Source organism: Cupressus sempervirens, chromosome 11, assembly GCF_028749045.1.
Source record: "Cupressus sempervirens isolate cs-2001-9-10 chromosome 11, ASM2874904v1, whole genome shotgun sequence".
Classification (NCBI taxonomy): domain Eukaryota; kingdom Viridiplantae; phylum Streptophyta; class Pinopsida; order Cupressales; family Cupressaceae; genus Cupressus; species Cupressus sempervirens.
Genome location: NC_143128.1, coordinates 646,333,286 through 646,359,119, shown reverse-complemented (window position 1 = coordinate 646,359,119; position 25,834 = coordinate 646,333,286). Strand labels below are relative to the sequence as shown.

At 32.2% G+C, this 25,834-nt stretch overlaps 1 pseudogene; it reads right to left on the bottom strand.

The window, feature by feature from the left end:
- Nucleotides 1-10,818: 10,818 nt before the first annotated feature.
- On the bottom strand, nucleotides 10,819-12,373 carry LOC149531420 (protein ABIL1-like; annotated as a pseudogene).
- Between the last annotated feature and the right edge of the window lie 13,461 nt (nucleotides 12,374-25,834).

The window sequence follows — 25,834 nt, the reverse complement described above, 5'->3', positions numbered from 1 at the left end:
GATATTTATCCCCATGGAGCATTGAGGTATACACAACTATGGTCTTTTAAAAAGTAGTCCCTTCCATAGGAAGTAGTTAAAAGTTCAATTGTTAAAACTTCAAAAAACTTAATCAAATTCATAAATATACTCTATCCATATAGTAAATCATTAGTAATCCAACTTATTCATATCAACACTTAGCCACTAGGATTTAATGTGGAAACCTAATTTGGAAAAAAAACACCAAGTAATATGATACCACTTTTAAACTCTTTTGAAGTGAGCTCAGTTAAGAGCCAACCCTATTGAAGGTTACAAAACACACTGTAAGATGTAATCTTGATAAAGGATTATATCACCTTGTTAGGAGTGGCCATGTTCGAGGTCTTCAAAAACATCCCATTAGAATATTCTATCATTATATCCACTTGATTACTTAGAAATTATAATCCATGTCTAAATACAAAATAAACTAGACATCATCATAAGGCATATTTCACATCACTAACATCATCATGTAGATATGATCAAATTAAATAGTAACACATCTAGAAACAATGATACTGGTAATCAAAATTTAGTATACAATGATCAAAGCACTTCAATATGCTAATGCACTTAAAAAATCCATCAAATTATATCTTGGTCCAAATAACCATGGAACACAATATAAACATGGGAGGCAACACATATATGCCAATAATATATAATGTTTGTGTGTGGATGTATGCAAAACATATAGTGTGTGTAAGAAAATATAAAGGAAAAGACAAGTGTGATTAATTCAGTGTGCTAGTTGATATATATGGGGTGTAAGAAATTTGTTAAAGATTCCTAACTAGATTTTTTACAAATAGGTGTGTGGAGATATGAGCCTAAAAGGAATTGATTCATTCATATGTAGATGCATTCTTCTCAGTTCATATCTTATTTATCTTGGAAATGATCCATCTATAGTTAAAGCCTTTGTAATATTGATTGTGCACCTTTCTAGGTTTTGAGCCCAGTTTTAGTGAGGATTTTGACAATGTACCTCTCTTTGTTAAAATCACTATAACCATTTCCTCCTTAACCAATGTTTTTATTCATGCAAATTAGATTCTTTGTGATTTTTTTCTTCTTGGGTTTGGCACATAATAATCTAGTATTCATTGTGTAAGATTTGTATGTATACTTAATCATGTTTACTTTGAATGGGTTAAGTAGTTAAATAATTTTTTTTTTTATGAATATGCCATTGATTAATCCACCCACCCCTCACTTCCCCCCTCTCTTAGTTTTCGAGGATATTCACCAAATGACACTTGGTGGATTATCATGAAACAAAATAAGAAAGATGATTATCACAAAGATTTATTTGTCTAGAAGAAGTATTCATAAATGTTGAAGGAATTGACCTTTTTGGAGGAAGAGAATGAATAGTTAAAAAAAAAATCCATTAAATCATATTAAGCAATGTGAGACTAGTATAACACTAGTAAGAAGATACAAGAAATCTAAAAGATGATAGTGTACAATAGATATATTAATATATGTGAAAGTATACAAAAATGAACAAGGAAAACATTAATGAAGATCTAGATGTTGGTAAATACATGCTAACAAATGGTTCGATACCAAACATCATAAAGACTTGCAAAAATATACTACTAAACATGCAAAGAATAAAAGTTAGGTATTTTTACTTATAAAAAAGGGTGGTATTTTTGAAGTGTTATAAATGAAGAAACTTATTACCATGTAGAGTATGTTGTTAAAATCAAATTGGCTTGTCATTATGATAAAAATATTTCAATTGAAAATAAATAAATTTTATGTTACATGGTAGGGACAAGATACTTCATATCCCTTTGTATGATAACAATATTCAAACATATATTAAAGAAGTGGAATAGGAAGAAATTTGTATGAAAGTACAAAGAATTTTTCTAGAAGGCTATATATAGTGATAAAACTACTTAAGATTGCTAAAAAGGGAGATGCAAATCTATAGCGTTGGGTATTGTTTAAGGGAGAAAGGGAGATACTTTAAAGAGGGTTGTAGATCTCCCAATTCCAAGGTCCACTAAGCCATTCAAATATGTGCATGAGGGAAAGAGGGAAATCTCTAAATATGATTCCACTTATGATCAAAATTAGATTAGCTAGGACCCAAAGGAAGAAGAGTGCTAATACTGAATTTGAATTATTAGGAGGAATACAATACAAGGAAAGGTACTATTTAGCCCTTGATAGGACAGTGTGAATGTGAGATTGAACTAATTGCTTAAATAATATATTTATATAGATGATATATGAATACAATTAGCCCAATTAAAATATAGATCTAGGGTAAGGATATAAAAGGAAATAAAATATAAAAGATTCACCTTGAAATCCATAAAAGAAGATGTATTTTAGCTCCAAAACTCACATATCTGAACTATTTTGAATATCTGTCCATGGATCTCAGAATAAAATGATGAAAGGAACAAAACCTAGATATATCCTCAAAAATGGATATGGGAGGACTAGGTTGACTTGGGAAAACATCCCAAAACCATGTTGACATAGCTTGACAACCTAAAATTGAATTCTCTAGAAAACTCTGGAAAGTAGGTTTTAGATCCACAAACCTTTTGTTGATATCCTACAATTCAACACATAAAAAAGAGATTTTGTGGTTGGAGTTTGATGAAGGCTTGCCTTGGACAATCCCTAGGTTAAGGAATCAACCATAAATGATAAATGTAAATGTAAATGACTAAAAGACAAGATAAATGTAAGGATTCATCTTTCTTGAAACCCTTAAGGATTTTGTATGTAATTGTATTGTACATATTGAACTACAAATGTAGGGTATATCCACACTTTGCAACAGATCTATCATAATCCCATCATGGTGCGATGGATATAAAAGTGCATCAATGAAGAAAGTGATGAATGCTTCAATGTGTATCTCCTCCCTTGATGACCACTGATAAGCTAGATCTTGAAGATGAAATGCTTACAAAGGATCCTTCAACACCAGATAGAAATTTCCTTCCTTAAATGCTTGAAAATATTGAATAATTGAACTCCTTGAATGTAAAAGGAAAATATCTTCACTTGAGAGAAAGATCTTGGATTACTTGAGTGCATGCATGAATAAAATATGGAAATAAAGCCTTCAGTTCTTCTTATATATGAGTTTTTGGATAGGAAAACAATACAAGCCAATAGGAGAGCACAAGAAAAATAATTAAAACCTTGATGCCTTTTAGGGACTAGGTTGACCTAGGTTGACCTAGTCCAAAAAAGGTTGATCTGAGTCAACCTAGTCCTAGAGATTAGGTCTGGGAAGCCATAGAAAGAGAGGGAATATACCCGAAGAAATAGGGTGCAGAGAGGAAGAAGAGAAGAGAAAAAGAGATCAAGCACAAACATATCCATGGTTTGAAGAAGGAAATATGACGAGGGAGCTAAAAGGTCTTAAAAGGAAAGTCTAATCATTTTAAGATCATACATTTATCCCCCTCATTAGTGTGAGTATGAGTTTCCTAAAACTCACGGTAAAGTAGATCAAGAGAAAAAGAGAAGATCTTATCATGATCTAGGAGGAAAAGAAATAATCAAGCCCAAAGAGACAAGAGTCTCTATCATGTCCAAAATCATAATAAGAGAGATAAATGATATAAAAAGTGGTGTAGTTACTTGCCAAATAAGGTTTGTGTGCCTTATCTTGAACCACACAAGAAAAGGAAAATAAAGGGAAAAGTTTATCTTCAAAAGAAAAAAGAGATGGTGTTGAATGGTATAGTAAGTGTGTGTGGCATGTGCCATCAATGATGAACCAAATGGTCTAGTAAGTGTGTTTAGTATTTTAGTTAGTCCATTGAGGGATTCAACTTCTAGGGAACTCCATGTCCAAAAAAGAAGAATCAAAAGCATTCTAGGCATAAGGATGTGTGTTTCCTTAAGGGATTGAAACAAGATCGGGATTCCCTACTATAAGTGGTCAAAAGAAGAGCCAAAACAAGGATCAAGCTTCCCAAACTATGAATAGTTTAGAGAGATCTGAAAAGAGATCAAGGCCCCATGAATTGTCAATAATTCTCAAAAACTAGAAGGAAAAAAATGTGTGTGAGAGAGAGGGTAAACATAAAATAACAATGCATAGATTTGGGTATACCTTATAAATCATACCAAGCACTACAGCCTAAAGTATTCCAAGTTATACATGTAATCTGTATTTCTATTCCATGGAAAAAGGATGAGCAGAGTGTATGGCCCATATTAAAGTGATTGTAAACACCTTAACAGGAGAAATGAATCTAACAATAGAGTACATGCATCCAATGAATAATGTTTCCACTATAGCATGCCCCCAAGAAGAGAAACATATCAAAGGGAAATAAGAATATAACAAAAAGAGAGAGAATGAAGGGATCTACTAACTTTGGGGTCAATAAGATCATATGATAAGATGTAATATTATATGAATTATGAAAATATCGTCATTCCCCAAAGGTGGTAGAACTAAAATACAATGTGGGAAAAGGCATAGATGAGATACGAGGGAGAGTCTTTTTGGACCAATAAGATGTAGACCAAAAAGAATTGCTAGTACTATATCATAAGTGACCAAAAAGACTATACAAGATCACTAGTACAAACAATAGCACAAGCACGACATAATATTTAACAACACATAGAAGATGGAGATACAAATAGAATAATGTATATGATAGGGTGATTACTTTATCCTCCTAATCTAAGTAGAGAAACAATGATTGTCTAAAGCAATAAAAAAAACATTAAAAAAACCACAACACAAGAACGCAAAGACTACCATAATGAATGAAGTCCACATCAAGTGTATGTTGGAATTATTTAGAATAACTGAGGAGGGGGGAGGCGGTGAATCAGTTATCCAAGGTCTAGATGTACAAATATTTTTTTTCACAATTTAGTGAACCCATATCTGTAAAACATTTTCATCATGCATGCATCCATTAAATCATAGAATCACTTAAACTTGTAAGTTATTGTCTAATAAACTTTGCAGAAATGTAAGCATGAAGCATAACATATTCAATAACACATTTGACATAATGTTTTAATATGGAAACCCAATTTGGGAAATACCACTAGTTACATTCTACTCATTCTCACTCTTCTATAGTGATGCCCTATGAAAGGCCAATAATATTAAAGGTTACAATGCACACTGCTAAATGTGACCTAGTTAAAGGATTTCAATCACCCTCTTAGGAGTGAGTCTTGTTAAAGGATTTTAGATCATTCAATTGGAATGTCACCTTGTTAAAGGATCTACAAATGATTATTAGGTCAACTTTAATCCAAATGATTTACTCTAGATTGATATAATGATTAGAAAGTAAAAGTAAGGCTTGATCTGATGACAACTTACAACTCCATTTTATAGATTGCAGATCTCTATTTTCAGTCCTCCATTCTACTTGGCTTTCACACACTTCAACTCTAATAGCTTGTTCACCCTTCAAGCATCCATACCCTTAAGCCTTCTTGCTTTTCATTCCAATAACAATCTCTCTTCTTAGGTCAATGAATGAAGCAATACCCTAGACTCCTTGTCTTCCTTAGGTTCTCACACATGAAAACCTTTTCTTCTAACCAACCATCTCTATAAATAGAAAATTAAGATCTTCTATTGTTCATCCTTAATCATCCATTTTAGGGTTAGGTTGAATTAGGTAGGATTCAATGAATCTACCCATCATTTCATTTTATTTACTTCTAGAACCTTCTCCTTTATTCCTCTTTGAATTCACCTAAAAAATGGTTCACCTTGAATTCTATGCCTCCAACTCATCAAGCTTATCTTCCACACAATTCACACAATCCAAGAAATCAAACTTGTCAGCTCAAATTCATCAAATTCATGATCTTTCTCATAATGTTGAAACTCGACATTAACTTGATTCAGATGCTTAATAGATACTGCATTGCTTGACATCCACTATCAAAACACTCAGAATGAACTAAAGTTTACTAGTGCTCGACATCAACTAAACTTTACTCAGCTTACACTATATCACTTGGCATACACTAAACTTTGACTTTTCTTGGCTCCAACCAAATTTTTGCTTGTCGTACACTTAATTTTCTCGACACCTACTATGTAGATTATTAAGCTTGGTAGCCATACTTTGTTTAACTTGTTCTTTTGAAATTAATTGGTGTGTCTATTATTTGCAACCTTAAGTAGATTATCAATGCAATATAATATCACTATCTTAACTGATCCTTGTACCCCTTTTCAATATCATAACTCAACCTTTCCTCTAGGTTCTATTATAATCTATTTGATCAAATCCTCTTCATCAATCAAACAAATGATAGTACTCAAACCATCTAAGAAATTATCTGACCAGCAAGTAGAAAGTTTGACATCAGTGACAAAATAATGATTAAAACACATTTTTGCACTTGTATCAATCTATTTTCAACAATCTCCCACTAGTACATTTGACCCCATTTTTTGACCAATATTGGTCAAAATTTTGACTCAGGTTGGTTGAAATTGGACCAACCAATTGGCCAAATTTTTTCTCATTGAAATTTCAACCAACTTTCTGGTTGGTCAAAATTTTGACCAATCTATTGGTCGAAAACTTCCCAGAGCCCTGGTGCACTAGGAATTGGTCGAAATTTTGACCAATGCTTGGTAGGAAACTAGTAGGCATTGGTTGAAAACTTCCAGGAATTGGTCAAAAGTTCAACCAATGCTTGGTCAAAACCTTCCAGGAATTGGTTGAAAGTTTGACCAATGCTTGGTCGAAAACTTCCAAGCATTGGTCAAAATTTTGACCAATGCTTGCTAGGAAACTCCCAGGCATTGGTGAAATTTTTTTGAAATTTTGACCAATGCATGGTAGGAAACTGCCAGGCATTGGTCAAGTTTTTTTTGAGGCATTCTATCAAATAGTTCACATGCCTTCCCTATGATTTGAAATTTTGCATGCATCTTGCACTCTCTCATCCTGATGATGGATTACAGAGAGTGATCTAAAATGATGATGCTAAAAAACACACACAATCAAATCCAAAACAAACTTGCATTACAAATGGATTGTGGAAATTTGATATTGTTAATTTTTCATGCATGTCTACCAGGACAATCACAACTTAAACATATATATCTATGATATTGTTAATTTTGTGTGCATGTCTACCAAGACAATCACAACTTAAACATATATATCTATTTTGCATGCATGTCTACTAGGACAATCACAACTTAAACATATATCATAGATATATATGTTTAAGTTGTGATTGTCCTGGCAAACATGCACACAAAATTAACAATATCAGATTTCCACAATCCATTTGTAATGCAAGTTTGTTTTGGATTTGATTGTGTGTGTTTTTTAGCATCATCAGCTAGATGAGAGAGTGCAGGATGTATGCAAAATGTCAAATCATAGGTAAGGCATGTGAGTTATTTTTTAGAATGCCTCAAAGAAGCTAAGAATATTGAAATACTTACAAGGGTGTGAGGCACTTCATATTTGTTGATTACACAATATGATTTAAGAACTCCTCCTCACTGATTAACTTGCACCACATACCAACAATCTTCATCTTTTTTGTGGGCTCCTATCCCCTATGTGAGTGTTGATGTAGAAGCCAAAGTGGAAAAAATAAGTGAAAGCATGTTGAATAAGGTTTCTAATCTCAACTTGGTCAACATTGTTTATTTAAGGGCTATGGACTGGGCAATTCCTCAATGTCTAGCAATTCAGGGTAGCATTGCATCCTCTTTAACTGTTACATGTACAACCCTAGGAGGAAATAGGTTGTTGGTTGCTTCTTCTAGCCTAGAAGGATATGACTACAATAAAGACTAAGCTTAATCAAATATTCCCAAGTTCAAAGTAGCTTCTACAATTTCAATTGATTAGTGTACGAATGCATAAAATAATTGTTTACCAAATGTATGTACTAGTGGAGTCAATCTCAAGCACTAGAAGAAAAGTATATATATATATATATATATATATATATATATATATATATATATATATATATATAATACATTCCATTCAAACACATGACAACAAAAAAGATTTTGAGTTCATTTGAATATCCTCAGTTCAGTGTAGTAAGCTCAGCAAAATGATTTAATCAAGACAAAGTGACAACCTTAGATAGGTTGCCATTTGTCTTGTGTTGCAACAAGTTCAGACCAAAAAAGATATGGCATCCCATCATTCCCTTCAATTCAGCTGCATCTAGGTAGCTATTTTATTCCTCTATCTTTTATCAATCCTCTTACCTTTTGAAAATTACTAGATCTCCCATTTTTACATAAAGACATAATGTGCTCCATTATTTTGATATAGGATTAAGATAGGGATGATGCTAGAAAAGGTTACAGAGTCACACTTTGTACCTTACAGTTGTACATTTTAAAGAAGCTCCAAATCCCTTTCAAAAAAATCTACTGTGTGCATATCCTGCAATGATGCCCTATTCATTTGGTTAACACTTTTGATTTCTCCAGCTAAAATGAAAGTTGTTGTCTTCATCTTAATAGGGTTTTAATTAAATGTTTCCAGGAAAATCAAAATTTGCAATTGAAACCTGGCCTTATTCATTCAATGCTTCAATGCCATGGAAAATAGCAAGGTTATGTTCATATATTGAAGGTCTTGTTGCTTTATCACCTTGTCAATGTTATTCAATCCATTCTTCTTTCTCACTATTTCATATTTTAGATTGCATAGCTAACATAACTGGAAAGAAATATTAGTGAAGCTACCAATCCTTCATCTAAGAGAAAAAAAAATTATTAAAACAATGTAAGTGGAGTGGATATTTAATAAATGGTATATAGTACAAAAATAAAAGGCAGTCAACAAAGCATGGAACTACAGGTCCTTCCTAAATGGTAAGGTTTAAAACAAAAATATCACAAGCAGTTGCTACAGCTTATGCTATAAAGCCTTTCTAAAATTATAAGCATGTACACATGCATATGAGTTATCCCTAGCCAAGTACTCCAGAAGACTTACTGGGCTTACAAGTAAACTCATACATTTTTGTAGATTTCTATGGCTCAGTTTATGATGCTAGTTTGAGATGGAATGCTTCTCATTCACAAGGAAGATGTCAAAACTATCCACTATCTAAATCAATACAAAGATATGGTGGATCCTACTAAACTAAATCAACTAGATAAGATGATGAAAAATCTAAATATTTCCAATGTACGATATAAGCCTCATGCAAAACTTCACTTCCTAGAAGTAGCAGCTTTCTTGTCTAAGGTTTTAATGATCTAGAACATCTTGTGTACAATATATATGATCTAGTTTTCAACAACCTCTCATAGCCACTAGTGAGGATAATGTAATGTACCATTTGATCTGCAAAATGAGTAGATTTCTATTGGTAGAAGTATAAGACTAGATAGTAGGAAGTGTTGCAAAATAGGATAAGGTGACTCTACTTATTTTTGTCTTTCAAATGTGTTGAGGTAAGTTACCGTGCCTTCATTTTGGTAGAGGTTGCTTTAGTTATGGTCTATCAATCCCTATAGTTGAGAGATTTTAGTTACCAACAACTTTGGAAGTTCTTATTTAGTTGGTTGTGTATACTTGAGGAAATTAGTGATCAGTTAGTGCCACTATTTGTGTGATGGGTTTCCTATGTTTGGGAATTGCCGATAGATGGGATCAAATAGCCCTACGGTAGAGAAATCATTTTATGGAATTGAAAACAAAAGGTTTGTTTCTCTCAGAGAAATGCAACAGTGTTTTCAGTAGTTCTAAATACTTGGAGGTGTAAATCTATGGGCTACTAAGTTAGTTCCTTGGAGTTTAGATTCTTCAAAACATGAAAATTGTAGATTGGAACTTCAACAATATTATCTATATGTCACAATTGCAAACTGTAGTACTTCAGTCTAATTCTCAAAGAGCTAGATAATAGGCCACCATGGGGATAGAAACACAAGAAGTATTCAAGATTCAAGCATTTGCATTAGACAAGTATGTTTATATTTATTAGTTATATCAGATGGTTAGATTTCAAGTTATATATGTTTGTGAATAAATATTAAAACATAAAAATATTAACTGTTATAATATTTCTTGATTATTATCTATGTCTATATAGATAGGTCACTTTAGTGGCATAAAACTAAAAGCTAACATTCTTGCAACCGAAAAATCATGGAGAAAATTTTGACGAAAGTAAAGAGGGAAAATCTTTTTCAATATATAGTGATGGAAATTTTGAGGAGCCAAGATAGAACGGACGAGTTACTCGAATGAAAAGTTGTAGCTTTAGAGTTGCAGGAAAAATTTAGATATGTGCAGAACATTGCAAATAGAAAAAAGCTTAATTGTAAATTACTGAGCAGGGGTTAATACCATTCCAAACCGGCCAAACCCACCAAACCCCCTTACCAAATTCTCAAATGAAAAATTTTTGCTAACTAATATGGATTGCTATTGAGAGTAAGAAAATTTTTGGGAAAGGAGGATTCATCACATCCCATTTGCTAACTGAGAGGGATTGCTATTGAGGGATAAAAATTGTGGTCAACATGCACCACAAAAAAACCATCTCTAATAGAAAAAGAGATTATTGAAAATATATTTGTTCTTGAACATTGAATACAAAGAACTATAGAAGAATGTATCACTATCAAGAAATGTAATTGTTGAAGAGTTCACTTTGGCTGTATTCATAAAGACTATGAAAGTGCTAGAAAGGAAGACAAGAGTTAATTCCCTTTGGCTTCTTGGAATGATCATTGGTGTAATCAGAATAGTCTAGTACAAACTACACTATTTTTGTCAGAGCTTTTGAGCTTACCCATCATCCAACACCAAATGAGTTAGGAGGAGTAATAGATCCAGGGGTCCTAGTTGCTGACTAATGAGATGATGAAGCAACTGATGTAATAGAAACTTCATTTTCTATAGCCAACCAACAAGAAGTAATAGGGCATGATTATTTCAAAAGCTATGAAATTGAAAAATTGACCCATAAATGACATGAATAGGAGAGAAGTTCCCTTCACACTTGACAATTTTATATGAGAACAATCTTCTCAACCCATAGATTGAACTCGATGGACAAGACCAATATTTAAATTTCCTACTATTTGATAATATGTTTTTTGATATCTAGATAATAAGGGGAATTGCTCTATAAATCATACTTGGAAAGTAAAATGTTTTAGATGCCATAGTAGAAGATGTGGAATGGAACTCATTGCTGCCAATAATAGACAAATCATATTTTGCATCAAACAATATGTAAAATATTTTCTACAATAAGAGTTACTTTTTGTCTTCACAATAACATTTGAAGAAATGTAGAAATAACTAATGATTATAAAACAATATAAGTATTGAAAACCTATTGCTTGTATGTTACATGAAAATACCTAAATGAAGTATATGAATTTCCATATGAGGTATTCCAAGCATCTATTGCTAAATACCACGAGAGAGATCTATTCACATTTGTACTTGGAATTGCATCCACAAGAAAACCCTAAGTTTATACAAAATAATTTATGAACATAAGAATGTTCCTATTATGATGGAGAAGGAATATTCTAGTTTTAACCACACCTAGAAAGAAGAGTAAGGAACTTTCTTCAAATAGAAAGAGGATAGCATCATTTATCCATTGGAAATAGAGTGATACCAAAAGGCACTGCTTGAGGTTTTGCCTACTCATTGTCCTAATTTATGCTTGACAATTTATCTGCATCTTGGTCAAATCATCCAATTTGTGGGCCTTTCACATTAAACAAAGACAAGGATCAAGTAAGATATATTAATTTTGTACAATAAGTAATAAACAAGTCAATTAATGATGAATATTGGACTCAGTTGGGAGAACATAGTGCTTGTAATATCTTGGAACAATATCTAGCAACTGCAACTGCTTGATTCCCTTTTTATTAGTATGTTCTTGGCATCTATGAAGTCTCTGAAATTGCAAAAATAGTATTATACTGGATGTGGTCAGAATATGTAATACATAAATGCAACCCAAACATAACAAATAATATTGGTCATTTGATGTAATAACTTAAATACAACCCAAACATAGAAAATAATTTTGAAGTGTCTTGGTTCAATGTGCTACAATGTGAAATAAATAGCCAGGAATGATATTTTCATGTCTTCATTAAGAATATACTAGGTAAGCTACTATTTACTACACATGCAAGTACCTAATCAAGGCAATCTATATGAAGTTCCATGTTTGAGAGGTTAGAAGTTTGCTGACTGAGGAGATCATTAAGTTTGTAGGCAATAGTGCTTAGATGATCAACAAAATTCATTAATGTCTTTACTACGTATCCTTTTAAATTGTTCAATTCTCTACACAAAGAATTGTGATGAAGCTCCATTAAAACAATTCAAGAGGTGGTTATGTTTTATATCTAGTTCTTCAAATTCTTTTTTTTTGGTTCATATCTATAACTCATTTTCCTACAAACCACATATGGAACTAAAAATGCAACAACTACATGTCTAAAATGTGCTACTACACTTTGAATTCCTTATCACAGGAAGAAAACAACACTTTAGTTATGAGGGCAGTTGAGTTCATGAAGCTCTATTGCAAGGGTCCTTGAAAATGATACTTCAGTTGGCAATATGCATTACAATCTATAAAATTTTGTCACAATGTATTTCAAATTTAAATATTTGGCCTTTTGAAAGATAATAGTACATGGCAGTTCACATGCAATAGGAGCTTGTTATACATTCTTCCATCATTAAGTGCAATGATGTCCATGATTGAATTGTACTTTCCCAAGAGTTGGTGATGACCAAAAACAATAAATATTATCTTTGAGAGTACCGTACTAGTAAAAAATGGAGAGATTATAGTTTTGAAGGATTGAGCAATGCTTGATCTAATGTCATCAATTCTTAAATAAAAAAGACCAAGGAATGACAAATAGGGACATCTTTATCTTAAACTAGATTCACAATAGAGCCCAAAATAATTTGGTTTGTATGATACAAAATGATCAACAATGAGCTTATTTATGGAATATGTGCAGTCCACCTTAGTGCTATTACATACAACCTATCTTTGTCTCCATTACGATGACCCAAAACTCTGCCCCTGATAAGAATGAACATGAAGATTTCATGGTCCCTGATGATAATGCACCAAAGGAATATGTCCTAGCAGGCTGGAATGATGAACTGTTTGCTACAAACTTTTAGGAGTCCCTGGAAAGTAATGATGGTCGGAGCCCTAATGAAGGATGTTAGTTACTTCTTTATCAAGTTTGATACTATCAAGTTTTGATGTGCTCTAATGATTATATGGCTACTCTTAACTCCTCATGCTATATATACTTCCCATTTGTTTCCATGGGATAAGTTCTTGATATGTAATAAGATGTATTCCTTTATTGTATCTAGTTCCTAAAGAAACTTCTAGAATTTTGATACTTTTTTGTTGAATATATCTAGCTGAACTGATTGTACCCAATGATTAAACTATTCTAGTATCAAAAATAAAAAGTAGTAACCAAAATGTGGAACTACAAGTCCTTCCTAAAAGGTAAGGTTTAAAACAACATTATCACAAGCAATTACTACAACTTATGCTATAAAGCAATTCTGAAAATATAAACATGTACATATGCATATGAGTTCTCCCTGGCCAAGTATTCATCAGATTCATTGGGAACAAAATGCAATAAGAAAATTGAAATATTACAATGCAATAGATCAAATTTGAATATGAAAAAAATTCAAGAAATTGCAACGAGGAAAAGTTTATGTATTGGTTAGAAACAAATCAGTAAATAGTTAAGGTAACCTATGCAGAGGAAGAGACAAATAAACTGTTTTTCCCAAATGCAAGCTGAAAGGCCTTTCTAGTAAGTGGCAACCAATCCTTGGCTTGTATGAGCATATGTCATATCAGCTTAGGATCCTTAACATTATTGCACCATTTTCAAAGATTGAATTCATAAAAATATAGAAGACAAGGTAAGGGGTAGTCCATACAACACCAAAACAAGGACTTGGCACAAGGCCATTGCAATTTTGTGATTCCTTGGTATGTTAGTTTGAGCTTCACTTGGTTTCAAGAATACTACAATATTCTCTACTTAACAAGGTCAACCACATGAAGGTGGAAGCTCATTTTGCCTCACCACCCCCCCAACATCAATCTAAATTATCCATTATCATCTAAGTACATGCTTCATTCATTCATTCATCCATTTATGAACTATAACATTCAATTAATACAATCACATAACATTCATTAATATGATATAAAATTCATTAATACACAATACTAATCAAGACTTCATTAAGACATAACAATATTCATTAACATAAAATAAAAATCAATATTAATATGCATCATTGATAGATAATTACTTAAAACAAATTTCTTTCATTATCCAACAAGGTTGATCAAAGAGCATTTTTAAAACATCATTTCTTCTTTTTGTTTTTCTTAGCTCTCTTAAGAAAAATGCTCATAGGAGAATCCATATCTTCCTCATTCTCCTCCTCTTCTAGCATGTGTAATGTCAAATTACGATGGCTCCTTCTCTTTGGAGGAGCAGGAGGCTACTACACTAAAGGGGGCTCTATTGAAAGAATAAGTAAATGGGATAAATTGGCATACTCTTTTTCTTTGTTTAACTATTACAAGCTTGTAATTAAGTACTAGTACAACATAACATACATTTTTCTTACCTGACAATGTCACATCATGTGCATTGACATTTTGATCTGTTGCCATGTCAACATGTTGAACACTTGGAACATGCTCCACTCCTTCACCATGATGTTCAACATGCTCTAAAATATTAAAAAAAAGGATACACATCAAATTGCAATTGAAGATGTTAAATTGTATTCATAATTGAATAATTAATTTCAAATAGAAAATTAACACCTCCACCACTATAATGCACATCATGGCCTTCATCACAAGTAGGTTCTCTGATAGGATATGAAGGCTGTAGTAAAATGTTATGCACATTGTTATGCAATCAATTTACATTCAAAACTAACACTAAAAAATAATCTTCTCAACTATTCAATTTCATTTACTTTTCATTTGACCAATTTACTTGTGAGATATCATTTGGTGCACTAGATTCTTGGCAAATTCTTTTAGATTCTTCACGTAGGTGTGCAACCATGACTTTATAGCCTTCCTTCAAGGCAATTTTTCTATCTTCATCTATGAGGTCCACATTGAATTCTACGCCTTGTATTTTTTGCTTAATATCATCAGTTTTCCATGTATGCTTTCATTAAAAAAAAATTTTTGCAACATTATATAAAAAATAAAATATGAAATTTCATTGCTCCTACTTACAAGTTGAGATTGGAGATTCATATAGCCACTAGAGCCAAGTTTGTGTTGGCCTTTTGTAGTCTCACTTTTGTAGCCATAGATGTGTCCTACAATCTATGAACAATTTCAAACATCTTAGATTATATATTTACAAATATCACTAATTAGTGCATGATTACAATGTATTAATATTATCATGACATACTTTTTTTGCCCTATGTTGCTTCATTTACTCTATTTTCACATAGCCTTTTCTCCTTTGCATCTTCTATTATTTCATTTCACTCCATCAGTGGAATCATGGGAGGATGGTCATACTTTGGGTACTCCTTAAGACCCCTTCTATATTAATCCCTCACAACCTTTATATGCTTTGATGCTCTTTTGAGAAGTAGGGTAGTGTCAAAAATGTCTTTTCCAAATTTCTCCTCAAAAGATATAATCAGCTGATTTTTTAATTCCGTAGCTTGTAAATTCCACCTTTAAAAAAAAAATTAGATTGTTAGATTAGTAACATTAATATAGTACAATAAATGGAAGAAAAGAAAAATTATGTAGCAACAATATGAAACTACGTACGTTTTACGTATGGTGGGTCCAAATAGTCTCAATGTCATATCAAAAAGATGATAAAAAAAAACATTATTACCTACAAAAACATAAATGGATTATCAGTCCAAAATGAGTAATGTAAAAGTAAACTAAATTTACACTTTAAATAATAACAATTTTAAAGCGCCTGGAAGCTTTTGTTCTTTTAATGAAAACATGGTTTCCTTGTTCAATAATAATGTCCCTACATATGAACCAGTACTAATCACACGGATTGCTCATGGAAATGGATCAGCTTCAGTAGTACTACTCTTTGTTGCTCTATCAACTAAAGGTCTATCTATTAGTGCACAAAATAGGACTACAGTAAGATCTATTTGGCATAACTTTTATCACTAGTTACATCCACTAATGAATTAGGGCAAACATTTATAAACCATACTATTCTTTTACTAGCATTCCTCATGACGAGTTTGAAGATTTGAAATATTTTACTTCATTGACATCCAATGACCCTTAAAGTGGAATTGAATGACATGGTTTTGTAGCTAAAATGACATCTTAAAAGATAAAATGTATGGTTTGTAACTAAAACAACATGTCAAAAACACATTCTAACTGAAAAATACTTACTCCTCAACTGGGATAAATGCTTATCCTCAACATTATTCCTTGCTTATCTAGAATTGATAAGATAAATTATAATAAAAATTATATAGCATTGTAATTGAATACAAACTAAGATGTCTCTACACTTAATAAAATTAAAACCCCCTGACTACAACTATCATTTCTTGTGACATTTTGGATACTATTTCTATAAATCAAAGATTTAAAGAAACTCAAATTTATTGCCAAGAAATAATCGAGAGAATCTTTAAACTTATTGTATACTAATTCAGTCTCATGAGCCCTTTGGTACCTCCATACATATCAATAGTTAATCAAAACATTACAATAAACTATCACTAACAATGAATATTCACAAGATAGCCTACCTAGGGCACCTATTTTTTGCTAATGGAAAAAAAATCCAAACAAAGACTAAAAGAATTTAAAAGAGCCTTCAAAATCCTCCCAATTTCTACGATTTCAAAATTTCTAGAAAGTTATCAATAAATCTTCTCTGAGACCCTTAAATTGGAGGGTTTTATGACAATTTTAAATAAATGGATCAACATTTCATTATTGATCATGAAATACCTTTAAATTATATTCAAAATGGAGTAGAATCATTTTATATGTAGAGGCTAGTAGATCAGAATAAATCTCCATTATGAAACTATCTCTTCCTTAATTTGTTTTATAACAACACCTATTATCTCCTTTAATTGGATCATCCTAGACCATACCCATAGTCTCAAGACCTCAAGACCTCTTAATGGTCAAGAAATACTATCCTTCCACTAAGCTCCACGTCTTATCAATAGCTCACCATCCATCCTTGATCCTATATTCATCATTCTTCTACTTTTGTGAGTGTCTTCACAATATAACTTAATTAGCTCAACAACATACATAGACTTTACTTGCATTCAATAGTCTTTAGATCCTAGCCCTTGAAACAACTCTTTATATGGTTCCCCTAGCATCCCATTGATGGAGAACTTCTTACATAATCCCCACAACCATCAAACAATCACAAATGACCTTACCTTGGGTCACTAACCAGATAAGGACCCTCATTGTCTTAATGTTGTCAATAGGACAGTCCACGATACACTTTTTGATTCCAACCCCAAATCCTAAATTTTAGACACACACTATCAACTTATGGTCTCCCCCCAGAAAAATAAAACACTCCTTTTGGTTTTGATTACAAGTTCAATCCTGAATCTCATAACACCTTGAAACACTGATTGCACACTTGCTCATGACTATCCACATATGACCCTTTTTAATTCTCGCATTACTAGATTCTTGCTTGGATAAACCCTTACACTTGACTTGTACTATGGCTACATGAAACTCCTTTTCACCATGAAGGATACTTGTACTCTATCCTGGCTGACTAAGACATACACAACTTACCTTACTTTGCTTCTTGACCAGTACAACCTACTCACTATTTTAGTGACAGTCAACAATAAGACAACCACTTAATACCTCTGGATCCTTGTATTGCCTTCCACCCATGCAAATAGACACTTCCTAAACTTTTCTCCAACTTTTCCCACACCCTTCATGTATATCCAAGTCATCAAGTACAACTTCTTAATCAAACAAAACAAAATTAACTTGTGATTGTTTCCTATAATAGTCCCACTGATTATCTGCAACTCTTTGTGTTGATCGACCTCCTTGGAAATTCTTTCCTTAACCACTACAGCCACCATCTTAAGGATATCATTTCCCTCATCCTTGAATGAATTTCATTTCCAACACACCCTTTAACTATGGAAAAAGCCTCTTTATCATCATTGTGACTATCTAAATCCTTCCCTATGACTATCTAAACCCTTCCCTGTGACTGTTATTGTCACTTTCTTGCCATTCAATACATGTTTCCCAGTAGGTTTAGGAAAATAAAATACAGTATGTTAACATCCTAATAGATGAGTTAAAGGCCTTATTTCATGTAGATCCTATTGGAAAACTACATTTATTGACTCTAAGGATTGGCAGTAGAGAACATCAGCTAAAGAGAATCCAAAATATGCCTAGGTTATACATATCATCTTGATAAAAAAAATCATATTTTCAAGTTGCAATACCACTGACTTGAATAACACATTCTTTGACACCAAAAAAAATTTGGAACATAGTACCCACTCCCTTTACAGGATGATAGGTTTACTCTTCTTCTCTATACTGTATATCGTTAAGGGGCATAACATTCTCAATCTTGATAGATTGTGTCTTCTTACCTTATTAGTTGATGAGGTTAAGGTGATTTCTAATGAATGGTTCATAACATACAACACTTGGTGAAGGTTTGGTAAATAAAATTGCAAGTAGAGTGGGTTTAACCATGGAGTAAGCTCCGCAGTTAAGCATGCTCAAGATGGAGTAGTATTGGGATTGGTGACCTCCTAGAAAATCCCAAGGCTTCACCTCTGTGAACATTACCTAGATCTAATGAGTGTTAAGTTCTCCATTTATTCTCATAAGATATGGATTCATGTGAATCACTGCTCATGAAACATGGGTCAATGAGTTTGACTCAAAAAACTACAAAGTTAAATCCTGATAGCAATATCACAATTGTATATTGTATTTTAAACATAGTAGTGTATTTCTGCTACAGTGGTGGAATTTTATTTTTTCTGCAGTGTCTAGCTTTCCTCTCTTGCAAGTTGTGGCAATATTTTTGTTTGTATGTAGATGGATATTAAGCAAAGACAACAATTTCAAGCAATAGCGATTAGGAAGAGATATGAGAAAAGTTTTGTTTCAGTGTAGATTACAATCATTTCCAAGACTTGCACATGGAGTCCAAGAGGCATAACAAGACATTGACAGAGATAGATAAATGCTAACAAATTACACATGGGAAGTCAATAATAGGATACACTCATTAGAAATGACAAGAATATTCAAGATGGCATGATTTACAGTGAAGACCTAGACATAGAAGATGTGATAGAGATTAGTAGATATTGAATAGTGTATAATTGACAAAAGAGAACTAAACAGTGTATACATTCAACAAGTAGACATTTGATGATAAAAATTAGATAACTATAGTGATCAAAGGCTTTGATATGGGAAAAAGGAAGTCACAATTACCTAAATCTTGTGGTCTTACTCAGTTAATATCACAATGATATCAGTGTAAAGTGATAACTGAAGAAAATATCAGAGATACCTATTGAACTAACAATGGACATTATATCTAGTGATTAATTTCAAAGAAAAACTCCAATATCAGACATCCCATGAATCTAAGACCGATTGCCAATGAATGGTCAATCAACTGCTAAAGACCAATTCAATAGATATGAATGTAATCAACAATTAATTCAAATCCAAACTGCGGTGACTTAGCAATAAGAAAGCTTTACACATCTTGGATAGATAGATCAATATACATATATATGCAACTTGGATTTTAATATAAGGGAATAAGGAATCTTGTCATAGAGTAGTGAACAAGTCAAATGTGTAGATAAAGGGATAGATTAACATTTGTATATCCATTCAAAATGTGAATCGTGATTAATAAGGAAGAAAGAAGAATTACATTGGATAGAGAGAAAACCAAATCATAATATAACTAGTTCTCAACACAAAATATCACTTTTCATTATAGAGGGGATAAAGTACTAATTAGCTATAGCTCATATGGAAATAAGGGGTGAAGAAAATGGATGAAAAGAACAAAGATTATTAGTTATTAATTTGGAAAGAGTTATCTTGTTAAAACAAAATCAAGGGATTCAGTTATAACTAGATCCATCTTATAATCATTAGTCAATGGAATTTATGATTCAAAGACAAAATTAGGGTAGATATAGCAAGGGACATTACATAATGGGTGTGTTGATTTAGATGGGCCAGGGGATTGCATTAATGTTACAGCTTAGTGTTGAAAGGAAGTCATCCCGAAGCGATTGGTGCCACAAATTGTGTTGCTCAAATGTAACAAAGGTTACAGTGTTCTTAGGACATAATTGATGGAGTTTTTGAACAATTTTTTATTGTTTCAAGGGGTATACAAACTATTTTTGCACAGATTTTTGTGGTTTCAAGGGATACACATAATATTTCAGCATAATTTTTTGTACAGTTGCTGAAAATGTCAATTTAGATGAAATCAAGGGGCAAAGGTATTGTGAAAATCTATATTCTTGGTATCTTTTTGTTTTCATTACATTTTGATTAAAACTCTTAGGGCTCAGATTCTATAATTGTATAATAGAGTGAGTTCATGGAGAATGTTATTCAAAATGTTGCATTAGATTTAGAGCATCTCTTAGGAATAATTGTTGAATAATTTGAATTTGTGATTTAAGAACACAGCTCAAAGCTACACCTTACTAAGGGTCACAAGAAATCTTGATGGATCCTATTTGATTTGGGGAATGCTACTTCAGAAGAACATTTTCTAAAAATATGCATTCAAATTATGTCATCAACATTTTTTATGATGACATAATTTATGTAACCATTGAAAGGGGGCTCCCTATGTGGGAAATTAATATTTTTAGGATCAATGTAATAAATGGGGGGAATGTTGGTGTGTTTTTATTACATTGTTTGGTAATACTACCATTTGGTAACTATTAACTACCTGCAAATAATTTGAACTTGTAACTGCCTTTTGCCTATAAATTTCCCCCATAATGTATCAATAAAATCATTGAATGTTTATCTGATCTTTGTCAGGATTACATATTTATCTATGGAGAGAACTACAAAAATGTGTCCCAAAGGTGATACAATGCAGTTCTAAGATGCATTAGTTCAGTCTAGTAAAATTAATGAACCTTCTGGTTAAGACTTCCTAAGTATGTTATCCTGGAAACACATTTAATCCTTCCAAGAAAATACATACACAAACATTGATGTAGAAGGATCAAAATATGAAGTTTATTAAATGTAAATGAAACATCATGACAATTAAAGTACACACCAAATGAAATGAAAGAAAAAGAGACACCATCAGTTGCACTTTCTTCATTTGGTAAATGTGTACATAAAAATATAAAAAAGTACTGCCACCAACCATAGTATTGAAATTGTTGCCATATGAATTGTTTTACTTCAAACTAGAGTGTAGATCTATCAAATAGGATCTTAAATAAAAAACTCAAAAAACAAATACTAGAATACATCTCTTCCCAAACATATGCATTTCAAAGTTTCTAAAGCTTGTAAGCCAACATATATGCCTACATTATTACAAGAGTTTTGCTAGTCATCTTGTATATGAATTATGACAATTTGGATGAAGCATAAATGAGCATAGGGACACATGGTGGCTTCTCTCCCAATAAGAGCTACAAATATCTGAAACCCACCACACTCTTTGGCATGATTTATGATTGATGAAAATGCACACTTCACCCAAACTTGTATAAAAGTTGTAGAGATGTATCAACATAAACACTATAGGCATCATAGACACTTTTATCAAAATTATAATCTCTCCCAGCAAACAAATAAGCAAAAACCAAGATCCAATAAACAAACAAGTTGTTAATCAGCTTAAAAAATGAAGATGAATCAATAAAAAATAGAGCCTTTCTTAAGCAATTGAAGCTGCTAAATGTCCTACCCTAAATAAATGGTAAACATAAAATAAATTCACAGTAACCAGTTTTATTAAAAAATTACTGCTAGCTAAACCACAGTTGATGATTGAATAAAAAAATCAAATTGGTTAGAAAAAACTTACATAATATATATTTGAGATGACTTGAAAAAATACCAAAAATAATTCGTCAAGCCACTAAGAGCTATTGTATCAATAAAACAAAAAGATGAAGATAAACTCTGGTATGTATGATAGGTACATGAGTACAAAATCCACCTAGAAAATAAAAATGCATGATTAGCACATTACAAAATAAGCAAAATAAGGTTTTACCAGTTGTAGTGGGCATAGACGAGGATGTTTACATGGACCTTCTTGCCGACAATGCATAAGGCAATATTGGACCACCAATTGAAGGAGCCATCCACACTTCATCATGAGCTGAAGAATACAATATTGTTAGCAAAGATATTTGCAACAGATAAAGATCAAATGGGATACTAGCTAGAAGCATCCACAAAAAAAAGGTAAGTGTTATAATGTTGATGAAAACAAATAAAGAAAGAGTTACATGAAGGTTGTATGCTAAAACCCTCACCATGTTCACCATGCTGTCACATATTTCTATACAAGAACACATAAAATTAGAGATCATGATCCATAAGATACTATAAAATATTAACAGCTATTGAATTTCTATTATTAACTTTAGTCAAATTAATGCTTACCTTCAAAGGTTTGACCATACGGTCCAATTCTTTACTCAGTGCCTCTTTCTCCTCGCTTCTATCACCCTCGATGATAATGTTAACAATTTCATTAGTCTATCTTTATTTGAGTTGCTAGGCCATGAACATGGGGTCAGAACTAAGGGCGATGTCATGTAGAAATGATGCCCATATTTCATATCACATTTGATCAGCTGTCATTCTAGCTTTTTCCTATCATTTGTGACATAAAATATCAATAAAATTTCATCAAAATAACTCCAAATCCATAAAGAAAAGAAAATAATAATATGACATTTATTTCTATATTAACATTAAAAATTACAATAATTAATATTTACATCCATTGAAGGTGTGTGAGATGGTGCATCCATGTCACCCTATGAAAAAGATTCGTAAGTCTTAGAAATCAGCAGTGAAATTAATGTAATAGACTTACCAAAAAAATAAAAAGTAATAAAGTAGATTGTATATGTAAATCATTTTTCTTATGTTATCCAAAAATTTGGTGTAACTAATGTTTATATCTAAAAAAATATTTGACATGTTCTATTTAATGTTTATATTTGCACATATGGTTTGGAAAGAAAAATTTGGTCGTACATAACCCCATCATAGTTGACATTGATCATACCTGGACATTTCATTGATCATTATGATCTTCATCCATGTCATCATCATCATCACCACCATTATTGTAATTGTCACTTTTATCATCGTCGTCACCACCACCATCTTCATCACCATCATCATCATAACCATCATCGCCACGATCATCACCATCTTCATCACCATGATCATGATCATCATCAGCATCATCATCATCATTATCACCATTATTGTCAGCATGACCAAAATCATCACCATCTTCTTCTTCTTCATCCCTAGGTAATTGTCATTCCTGATATCATTTACTTTGTCTTGTGCTTCTTCAATATCTTCTTCTTCCATCACATTATACTTTACTGGCCTTCCTCTTGGGTCATGTCTAACAACAAATGACCAACCTAGTTTGTGTGGAACACCAAAGTAAAACATTTTCTCACATTGGCTTGGAAAAACATAGGGCTCATCTTTGACTAGCTAAAATGACCTTGTATTAATCATAGTAAATCCACTACTATGTTCAATAATAGTCCTATTAGGACCATTTTGATTTAGCTGTAGCTTGTACCATTTGACAACAAATATAACTATTTTGAATGAATTAAAGTCAAACTCAAGTATATCATCCAAAATTCCACAGTATTGCTTTTCAAATTGTTGAGGATGTATGTCAGTTCTAGATGAAATATTAGTGACCACGAAGACAACACTTATCCTAGAATCACAAATTTTCTTCATTTTCTTTGAATGTTTTGTGCAAAATTTATAGCCATGATAGTACATAGCTTTGTGGTGTTTCACCTACAATTATTCAAACATGTCAAGATTATTTGCATCAATCTATGAGTTGATATTAAACTTATGTCTCATGATTAGTAATCTTATGCGTACCTTTGTATCTCTTAAGCCATATACTAGATCAAGTACCATTGGCATAACATTGGGATCTCCATTACAATGAGCTTCTTTAACCAATGATGCAACACCATACCATGTTAATGAGTGATGACTTTCTTGAGACTATTCAATCCATACTGTCATTCAATCAAAGATTGTTTGCAATATACAAATGTAGTGTATCCCACTCACAACCAACTATAAAGAAGACACTTACACCAATTAGAAACAACTTATATATATTGATGATAGATAATAATTATTAAACTACAAAAAAAACTTACAATTTCCTCTCACTCTTCTCAATCTACCTTTCCTCATGAGGTACTCCCCTTCGAATTTGTCATTAGAGTTGGGAGTTGGGATCCCAAATGCGATCTACATGAATATTTGCTGCAAACTTTGAAAGATATTCACTAATGTACACCATGGTCTAGTATACCATATATCCCTCTACTATAGAACCCTCAAGATGTGCTCTTTGTCGAACCAAGCCCTTCATAAATTTCAAATGTCTCTCAACCATCCACATTGACCTAGTTTGTATAGGTCCACACAATTCAATCTCCTCAACTTGATATATGAGGTAGTGTTCTTGAGCATTGAAAAAGGTTAGAGGTAAACACTTTTGCATTTCACACATAAGCTGTGGAATTTTTCTCTTCCAATATTCTATATTTTTTTTTTATCAATTTATTTGAATGATAACCACCTAAAAGAGATTCAACACACAAAAACATATAAATAAGATTTCAAATAAAATTATACAATAGATTTCAGATAAAAAGCTACAAATTTAAGAAAAAACACTTGTAACCTCATGTATTTTCCAAGATCATATATAACTTGTTTAATACTGTTGTCAAACTAGTATGGAAGAGATAGAGGTAGGACGTACTGCAATCATTAAAAAATAATCATTTCAATATATTATTAAATAATGCAATAGGTAGTACATTCAATTTTACAAATATACTGTAAATAGAGAAGATGACTTATCTTGACAAAGGTATGCCAATCATGTGTGTTCAACCCTAGCCCAAAATCACCTTTCTTTGATAGAAGAGTGCTTATATTTGTAGCAAATCCTATTGGAAATTTTGTTTTTTTATGAATTCTTTTAATGCATCACTTTGTTGCTCTATTAATAACCAAGGAAGGGCACTTTTATTTATGCGGTCTCCATTGCTATATGATTCAATGAAATCTTTTAGTGTATGATTGGATTCATGAATGTTAGTACAAATTTTGGCAATTTTTTTTCTATCACACCTTCCATCCAACATTTTCCATAGTGTCTCTGTTACATTCTTTCCAATATGCATAGCATCAAACAAATGCATGATTGGGAGATCCTTGTAGTACGGTAACCTACTCAATTGAGTAGGATAACTTTTCATTCCTCTAGAAAGTTGGTCATTGATACCTTGCCAACTTTCATGAGCACCAATTATAGCATTAGTAAATATAAGACAATATCAAAATACAAATTTTAAACTTCGGATGACAAATTGGACATTACCTCAATGATTTAGTT